This window comes from Arachis hypogaea, chromosome 8 (genome assembly GCF_003086295.3).
Source record: "Arachis hypogaea cultivar Tifrunner chromosome 8, arahy.Tifrunner.gnm2.J5K5, whole genome shotgun sequence".
NCBI lineage: Eukaryota > Viridiplantae > Streptophyta > Magnoliopsida > Fabales > Fabaceae > Arachis > Arachis hypogaea.
Genome location: NC_092043.1, coordinates 11,321,720 through 11,332,005, shown reverse-complemented (window position 1 = coordinate 11,332,005; position 10,286 = coordinate 11,321,720). Strand labels below are relative to the sequence as shown.

General features: G+C 39.9%; 1 non-coding gene across 1 annotated transcript; it reads right to left on the bottom strand.

Annotated features, from left to right (window-relative positions):
* Positions 1-7,934: 7,934 nt before the first annotated feature.
* On the bottom strand, positions 7,935-8,038 carry LOC112708575 (small nucleolar RNA R71). Its single transcript, XR_003156427.1, has one exon. It is a non-coding gene; the product is annotated as a small nucleolar RNA R71 (small nucleolar RNA).
* Positions 8,039-10,286: the final 2,248 nt, after the last annotated feature.

Genomic DNA, 10,286 nt, shown 5'->3' with positions numbered 1-10,286 from the left:
TCCATGGAAAGCCCACCATAGGGGGCAATTTGCTGGTCAACAAACTCAATGGCATCAAAGTCTGGGGCATCCAAGTTAAAGGGCTCGGATGTTTTTTGCTTTTTCAAAGGTGGGGCACCAGAAGCAGTAGCAGAAGTTTGAGGAGGATCGACTTGATGAAACTGGGGAGTAGGAATTACTTTCCTCAGCCCAAGGGAACTCGGCACAGGCGGCTTCAGGGGGACCTGTGAAGATCCCTCGCCGGCCACCTTGGCCGAGATGTTCAGAGCAGCAGTTGCCTTCTTTGCCCTTTTGAAGGCCTTCATAAAGTCATTATTCTTTGAGATCTCTACAAAACACAAAAATAGCCACGACAAAGAGTTAAAAAAGAGGAAGAAAAAGGAAATAAGTACAGAAACAAGTCAGACAAATAGACAAACAAATACCCAAAGCAGTCCGAACCAAGGACGAATTAGTCAAAAATCTTTTTGTATCAAGATGAGGTGGTTTCCCCCAGAGATCCTCAAGAACAACTACAAAAGCACGTTCAACATCATCCAACATCTCCCAGGTATAGCGAGACACTCTTACATCCTTCTGCCACTCTAGAGGGAAGGAGGGCTCGTCATTTTCATCAAGAAAAAAGGGGCAGGCCCCCTCAACAGCTCGAACTCTAAAGACGCAATTCTTGAAGTCCTTAAAGGACTCATCATACATCGCAAACACTTTATGGCCCTGAGCGGACCGGAAAGAAACCCAAGAAGCTTTCTTTTTTGAAGAACCGCCAGGCTTGGCAGAAACAAACAAGTAAAGAAACAGAGTCTGGGAAGGTATTACATCTAGTTCACAGCAGAGAAGTTGAAAAATTTTAATAAAACCCCAAGAATTGGGGTGAAGCTGGGATGGAGCAATATTACACGACCACAACAGGTCGGTTTTAAAAGTAGTAAAAGGAAAAGTAACATTCAACTGGCTGAAAAAGTATTCATAGGCATAGAAGAAGGGACGCTCCCTCTCCATGGAAGTCGGAAAGCAAACCCTCTCATCAGAATCAGGAGCAACAAGCTCGTAATCCCCCTCGCGAGCATTGCTACCACAAATCCTATGACGCTTCCTCAGCTCTGTGCAAAATTCAGCGTCCACAACGGAAACACACAACAAAACAAGGAGTCCAGCCAATCGGACATCCCCTCGGGAACTCTGGAAGACATCTCTACAATGTTATTGCGAGAAGACATGGGGCCAACTAAATCCTACAAGTAAGAAAAGAAAACGAGGTTACTACAAACATCTCGGACAAAGGGGAAAACAACTCGGTTAATGCTTCTGAGGCAATGAAAAGCAAGAAAAGGAAAACCCCAAGACTCAAACCAAAGTCCCGGGGCATCCTTTGGAGGCAGCAATAATGCAAGGTTTCCAGAACACATCCTTTGGATTCAAAGCAACAAGCATTTTTATCAAAGAAAAAACACAGCAAATCATCACAGAGCCTACCAAACAAAACATTCCCAAAGCAACAAAGCATGGGACCATTAAAGACGCAACCTTTTTTGAAAAAAGATCAGACAGGAAGCAATCTCAAAAAAAAAACAGATACAGATCTTTTACCAGTATCAAAAGCAACCAGAAAGCAACAGTAAAACCCCAGAAAGCCTCAACAGAAATTCCAAGAAAAACCACAAGAAGGAAGATAAGAAAAGCATATCACAGCAAAGAGTAAAAGATCGCAAAAGATCCAAACTTTCAAACATGCAAAACCAGAACTTCACCAAAATTAAAGACGAAGCCACGAAGAAGACGAGAAAAGCTATTACCAACCTGGAAAGAACAAGCAAGCTTCAACAAAAAACCAAAGGAGGAAGACGAAATTTGGGAATATGAACAAGAGCAATGTCGCCGGAAGAAACACAAAGACCCCAAGCTCCAACGCCAAATGACGCCGCACCACAAGGAAAACAGAAATGCAAACGAAAAAACAAAGAGTGGAGAGAACTAAGAAAAGAAGTTACGAAAAAAGCAAAAGAAGAGAAACCGTTTTCAGGGTTTTAAAATCCAAAGTGAAAGAGCCTAAAGGAAATGGGGCAATTAATGCTCAAAATTAAAAAGCATTAAACCCTCGCACGTTCCCAAAAAAGAGCCGGTATAAAAGCGCGCGTCTTTTAGAAGAAAACGTTCTACATTCAAAAAAGACTCTACAAAGAAAAGGAATCGACAAAATGCTTGAGTTCGACTTCACTTAAGAAGGACTGAAGTCAAGGACTCAACCTCCAAAGGAAGAACCGAGCTCAAGCAGGGGCACTGTTCATACCCTGGGTCGAGATGATCGACCCGGGATGTTTAGCGACAAGGCGACCGACCTCTTCAGGTCAGACTATCCGACCTCTTCTCAAAGAGCTCGGCCAAATCAATAGGAAAGCCCAAATAAAGGGCCCAAATAGAGGAACACGACCCAAATCCAGAGGCAATCCCAGCCTACAGAGATAAAGGCGGTTCCGTTGAAGATAAGCTGACCTCACCCAAAGATAAGATAAGATAAGATAAGATAACTAACTTATCTTATCTAGAAAGGTCACTTCTCACCATTATAAATACACTGGAGCACCCAGGTATAACTCATACTCTGATTCTACTCAATACCTGCTTAATACCCTTGCTAACTTAAGCATCGGAGTCCCTTGCAGGTACCCCCACCCTCCGGGAACACAGGATCAGCACCACCACCAAGTCCAACAAATCAAACACATCAGTTCCGACCGCCGTACACCTGCCGGACACATCGGCTCCGACCAACACATAATATCTCGTCCGAGATCGACCTACAGTTTCAGGTAACCCTCGGAACACTTCCCGTTATTTGTGAGGTAACGACTTGTGAGTCACTGTAGATGTTGAGTTTCTAAGCTCCGACCTCCCTAGCCATCTTCAAACCAGCTAATAACGCTTCGTATTCCGCCTGGTTGTTTGAGGCCGGGAATCTGAATTTCAGGGAAAGCTCAAGTTGGGTTCCTTGGTTGCTTTCGATTATCACACCTGCACCACTTCCGATTTTATTCGAGGAACCGTCCACGTATTTGTTCCACTCTATGGGGACTTCCGTGGTGTCTGTGAATTCTGTGATGAAGTCGGCTAGGTATTGTGATTTAATGGCTGTCCGCGCCTCGTATTGGAGGTCAAACTCGGACAACTCGATTGCCCACTGTAGGATTTTTCCTGCTAGATCTGTTTTCTGCAATATCCCTTTTATGGGCTGGTTAGTCCGAACTTTAATGGTATGCGCTTGGAAGTATGGGCGAAGTCGTCGAGATGTGAGTATCAGAACGTAGGCAAACTTTTCTATTTTCTGGTAGTTCAGCTCTGACCCCTGTAGTGCTTTACTAATGAAGTAGACGGGTTGTTGTCCCCCTTCGTCTTCTCTAATTAGTGTTGAGGCTATTGCCCGACTTCCTACTGCGAGATACAGTATGAGTGGTTCTCCCTCTTGTGGTCGAGATAGGATAGGTGGTTGTCCCAAGAATTCTTTGAAGTCTCGGAAGGCTTGTTCACATTCCGTTGTCCACTCGAACTTCTTTCCCTTCCTTAAGGTAGCGTAGAAGGGGAGGGATCTTATTGCTGACCCTGCTAGGAATCTAGACAAGGCCGCCAATCTCCCATTGAGTTGTTGTACCTCTTTGACGCATGTTGGGCTCTTCATGTTGAGTATGGCTTGGCATTTATCTGGATTTGCCTTAATTCTTCTTTGTGTGAGCATAAAGCCCAAGAATTTACCTGCTTCCACTGCGAAGGTGCATTTAGCCGGGTTGAGTCGCATGTCGTGCTTCCGTATGGTGTCAAATACTTGAACCAAGTCGGTCAGTAATGTCCCTTCACTTTGTGTCTTTATCAATATGTCATCCACATAGACCTCCATGATTTTTCCGATGTGGTCTGAGAAGACTTTATTCATTAGCCTTTGGTAAGTGGCTCCCGCGTTCTAAAGGCCGAAAGGCATTATCATGTAGCAATAATTTGCTTTTGGTGTGAGAAACGAGGTTTTTTCTTGATCCGGTGGATACATTGGGATCTGGTTGTTGATGAGCGGATAATTTATACGCTTTTTGGCATTGTTTTTAGTTAGTTTTTAGTAAGTTCAAGCTACTTTTAGGGATGTTTTCATTAGTTTTTATGTTAAATTCACATTTCTAGACTTTACTATGAGTTTGTGTGTTTTTCTGTGATTTCAGGTAATTTCTGGCTGAAATTGAGGGACTTGAGCAAAACTCTGATAGGAGGCTGACAAAGGACTGCTGATGTTGTTGGAATCTGACCTCCCTGCACTCAAAATGGATTTTCTGGAGCTACAAAACTCCAAATGGCGCGCTCTCAACGGCGTTGGAAAGTAGACATCCAGAGCTTTCCAACAATATATAATAATCTATACTTCATTCGGGAATTGACAACGTAAAGTGGCGCTCAACGCCAAGTACATGCTGCTGTCTGGAGTTAAACGCCAGAAACACGTTACGACCCGGAGTTGAACGCCCAAAACACATTATAACTTGGCGTTCAACTCCAATAAAAGCCTCATCTCGTGGATAGATCAAGCTCAGCCCAAACATACACCAAGTGGGCCTCGGAAGTGGATTTATGCATCAATTACTTACTCATGTAAACCCTAGTAGCTAGTCTACTATAAATAGGTTAATTTACTATTGTATTAGACATCTTTTGATCACTTTAGATCTTAGGATCATCTTGGGATGATTTGTTCTCAGACCAGGGGGGCTGGCCATTCGGCCATGCCTGAACCTTTCACTTATGTATTTTCAACGGTGGAGTTTCTACACACCATAGATTAAGGGTGTGGAGCTCTGTTGTACCTCAAGTTTCAATACAATTACTATTATTTTCTATTCAATTCTCTTTTATTCTTATTCCAAGATATACGTTGCACTTCAACTTGATGAATGTGATGATCCGTGACACTCATCATCATTCTCACCTATGAACGCGCATGACTGACAACCACTTCCGTTCTACCTTAGGCCGGGCGCATATCTCTTAGATTCCCCAACAGAATCTTCGTGGTATAATCTAAATAGATGGCGGCATTCATGGAAATCCGGAAAGTCTAACCTTGTCTGTGGTATTCCAAGTAGGATTCCGGGAATCTGGAAAGTCTAACCTTGTCTGTGGTATTCCGAGTAAGATTCCGGTATTGAATGACTGTGACGAGCTTCAAACTCTTGAAGGCTGGGCGTTAGTGACAGACGCAAAAGAATCAATGGATTCTATTCCAACCTGATTGAGAACTGACAGATGATTAGCCGTGCTGTGACAGAGCATTTGGACCATTTTCACTGAGAGGATGGGATGTAGCCATTGTCAAGGGTGATGCCTCCAGACGATTAGCCGTGCAGTGACAGCGCATAGGACCATTTTCCCGAGAGGATGAAAGTAGCCATTGATGACGGTGATACCCTACATACAGCTTGCCATGGAAATGAGTAGGAAGGATTGGATGAATGTAATAAGAAAATAGAGATTCGAGAGGATTTTAGCATCTCCACACGCCTATCTGAAATCCCCACCATTAATTTACATAAGTATTTCTATTCTATTTTATTTTCTGTTTATTATTAATTTTCGAACTCATCATAAACCATTTAATCTGCCTGACTGAGATTTACAAGGTGACCATAGCTTGCTTCATACCAACAATCTCTATGGGATCGACCCTTACTCATGTAAGGTATTACTTGGACGACCCAGTACACTTGCTGGTTAAGATGAACGGAGTTGTGTCCACACATAATCAATAGCCATTAAATAAATCACATGCAAATACAAAGAGGGTCACAACTTCGTCCACCAAGTTTTTGGCGCCGTTGCCGTGGATTGTTCGAGTATAGACAACTGAAGGTTCATCTTATTGCTCAGATTAGGTAATTTTCTTTTCAAAAATCTTTTTCAAAATTTTTCTTTTCTTTTTCGTTTTTTTCAAAAATATTTTCGGAAAAAAAATTAATAAAAATCCAAAAAAAATCATAAAATCATAAAAATAAAAAATATTTTGTATTTCTTGTTTGAGTCTTGAGTCAACTTTTAAGTTTGGTGTCAATTGCATGCTTTAAAAAAAATTTTCTTGCATTTTTCGAAAACTCCATGCATTCATAGTGTTCTTCATGATCTTCAAGTTGTTCTTGGTAAGTCTTCTTGTTTGATCTTGATGTTTTCTTGTTTTGTGTTGTTTGTTGTTTTTCATGTGCATTTTCCATTTGTTAGAATCCCTGCATTAAAGATTTCTAAGTTTGGTGTCTTGCATATTTTCTTTGCATTAAAAATTTTTCAAAAATATGTTCTTGATGTTCATCATGATCTTCAAAAGAGTTCTTGGTGTTCATCTTGACATTTATAGCATTCTTGCATGCATTCATTGTTTTTATCTAAAAATTTCAAGCATTGAGTATTTTTGATGTTTTTCTCTCTCATCAATAAAATTTTCAAAAATAAAAAAATATCTTTTCCTTTTTTCTCTCCAAATTTTCGAAATTTTGGGTTGACTTGGTCAAAATTTTTTTTTTTAAAATTAGTTGTTTCTAACAAGTCAAGTCAAATTTTCAATTTTAAAAATCTTATCTTTTTAAAATCTTTTTCAAAAATCATGTCTTTTCCATTTTTCTCTTTATTTTTTAAAAATTTCAAAAATATTTTTCAAAATATTTTCAAAATCTTTTTCTTATCTTTATATCATATTTTCGAAAATTCACTAACAATTAATGTGATTAATTCAAAAATTTGAAGTTTGTTACTTTCTTGTTAAGAAAGGTTCAATCTTTAAGTTCTAGAATCTCATCTTGTAGTTTCTTGTTAGTGAAGTAAGTAGGTTTAAATTTAAAAATTAAAATCATTTTTTATCTTTTTATCCTATCTTTTTACCTTATCTTTTTTATCTTTTTCAAAATTTGACGTTAAAAGATCTTTTCTATCTTCCTATCTTCTTATCTTTTTAAAATTAAAATCTTCAAATCTTTTTCAATCAACCAACTAACTTTTTGTTTGTTTCTTATCTTTTTCAAAACCAACTAACTACCTATCTCTCTCTAATTTTTGAAAATACCTCTCTCTTTTTCAAAAATTCTTTTTAATTGTTTTAAAGTTTAATTTTAATTATATCTTATCTTTAATTTTCGAAATTACTAACTACTTTTTCAAAATTATTTTCGAAATTCTCTATCTTTTTTCTTATTCTATTTAATTATTTATTTACTAACACTTCTCTTCACCTCTCTTCATCTAAAAATCCGAACCCAATCTATCCCTTGTGTTTGGATTCTTCACTTTTCTTTCTTCTACCCCCTTCTTTTTCTACTAACATAAAGGAATCTCTATACTGTGACATAGAGGATTCCTCTTTCTTTTCTTGTTTTCTTCTCTTTCATATGAGCAGGAACAAGGACAAAAGCACTCTTGTTGAAGCTGATCCTGAACCTGAAAGGATTTTGAAGAGGAAACTAAGAGAAGCTAAATTACAACAATCCAGAAGTAACCTTTCAGAAAATTTCGAACAAGAGAAGGAGATGGCAGCCGAACCCAATAATGATAATCCAAGGAGGATGTTTGGTGACTTTACCAAACCCACGTCCAAATTTGATGGAAGAAGCATCTCCATTCCTGCCATTGGAGCTAATAATTTTGAGCTTAAGCCTCAGCTAGTTGCTTTAATGCAACAGAACTGCAAGTTTTATGGACTTCCATCTGAAGATCCTTACCAGTTTTTAACTGAGTTCTTGCAGATTTGTGAGACTGTAAAGACGAATGGAGTAGATCCTGAAGTCTACAGACTCATACTTTTCCCTTTTGCTGTAGGAGACAGAGCTAGAATATGGTTGGATTCACAACCTAAGGATAGCCTGGACTCATGGGATAAGCTGGTCACGGCCTTCTTGGATAAATTATTTCCTCCTCAAAAGCTTAGCAAGCTTAGAGTGGATGTTCAGACCTTCAAACAAAAAGAAGGTGAATCCCTCTATGAAGCTTGGGAAAGATACAAGCAGTTGACCAAAAGGTGTCCATCTAACATGTTTTCAGAATGGACCATATTAGATATATTCTATTATGGTCTATCTGAATTTTCAAAAATGTCATTGGACCATTCTGCACATGGATCCATTCACCTAAAGAAAACACCTGCAGAAGCTCAAGAGCTTATTGACATGGTTGCAAAAAACCAATTCATGTACACTTCTGAGAGGAATTCCATTAATAATGGGACGCCTCAAAGGAAGGGAGTTCTTGAAATTGATGCTCTGAATGCCATATTAGCTCAGAACAAAGTGTTGACTCAGCAAGTCAACATGATCTCTCAAAGTCTGAATGGATGGCAAAATGCATCCAATAGTACTAAAGAGGCAGCTTCTGAAGAAGCTTATGATCCTGAGAACCCTACAATAGCAGAGTTAAATTATATGGGTGAACCTTATGGAAACACCTATAATCCATCATGGAGAAATCATCCAAATTTCTCATGGAAGGATCAACAAAAGCCTCAACAAGGCTTTAACAATGGTGGACGCAATAGGCTAAGCAATAGCAAGCCTTTTCCATCATCTTCTCAGCAACAGACAGAGAATTTTGAACAAAACACTTCTAATTTAGCCAATTTAGTCTCTGATCTGTCAAAGGAAACTTTCAGTTTCATGAGTGAAACAAGATCCTCCATCAGAAATCTGGAGGCACAAGTGGGCCAGCTGAGTAAGAAAGTCATTGAAACTCCTCCCAGTATTCTCCCAAGCAATACATAAGAGAATTCAAAAGGAGAGTGCAAGGCCATTGATTTAATCAATATGGCCGAATGCACAAGGGAGGAGGAGGACGAAAATCCTAGTGAGGAGGACCTCCTGGGACGTCTCTCAAGCAAGAGGGAGTTTCCTATTAAGGATCCAAAGGAATCTGAGGCTCAAATAGAGACCATAGAGATTCCATTAAATCTCCTTCTGCCATTCATGAGCTCTGAAGACCATTCTTCCTCTGAAGAGGATGAAGATGTGACTGGAGAGCAAGTTGCTCAATATTTAGGAGCTATCATGAAGCTGAATGCCAAGTTGTTTGGTAATGAGACTTGGGAAAGGTTCCCTCCCTTGCTCATTAGTGAACTAGATACCTAGATTTAGCAAATTTTACCTCAAAAGAAACAAGATCCTGGCAAATTCTTAATACCTTGTACCATAGGCACCATGACCTTTGAAAAAGCTCTATGTGATCTGGGGTCAGGGATAAATCTTATGCCACTCTCTGTAATGGAGAAGCTGGGAATCATTGAGGTACAACCTGCCTTGTTCTCATTACAATTGGCAGACAAGTCATTGAGACAAGCTTATGGAATAGTAGAGGACGTGTTAGTGAAGGTTGAAGGCCTTTACATCCCTGCTGATTTCATAATCTTAGACACTAGGAAGGAAGAGGATGAGTGTATCATCCTTGGAAGACCTTTCCTAGCCACAGCAGGAGCTGTAATAGATGTCAACAGAGGTGAATTAGTCCTTCAATTGAATGGGGACTACCTTGTGTTTAAGGCACATGGCCATCCCTTTGTGATACAAGAGAGTAAGCATGAAGAGCTTCTCTCAGTTCAGAGTCAAGAAGAGCCCCCACAGTCAAACTCTAAGTTTGGTGTTGGGAGGCCACAACCAAACACTAAGTTTGGTGTTAAGACCCCATATCCAAACTCTAAGTTTGGTGTTGGGACTATACAACATTGACCTGATCACCTTTGTGGCTCCATGAGAGCACAATGTCAAGCTATTGACATTAAAGAAGCGCTTGTTGGGAGGCAACCCAATTTTATTTATCTAATTTTTATTTTATTTTATTTTATTATTATTTTGTATTTTATTAGGTACATGATCATGAGGAGTCACGAAAAAAAATATATAAAAATTAAAAACAGAATCAAAAAATAGCAGAAGAAAAATCACACCCTGGAGGAAAGGCAGACTGGCGTTCAACGCCAGTAAGGAGCATCTGGCTGGCGTTCAACGCCAGAACAGAGCATGAATCTGGCGCTGAACGCCAGAAACAAGCAACATTCTGGCGTTTGAACGCCAAGAATGTGCCTTGAGAAAAGCTGGCGCTGAACGCCAGTAACAAGCATGAAACTGGCGTTCAACGCCAGAAACATGCTACATATGGGCGTTGAACGCCCAGAACGTGCATTACCTCGGTGTTTGAACACCAGAATGGTATGCAAAGGCATTTTACATGCCTATTTGGTGCAGGGATGTAATTCCTTGACACCTCAGGATCTGTAGATCCCACAGGATCAGCTCAGG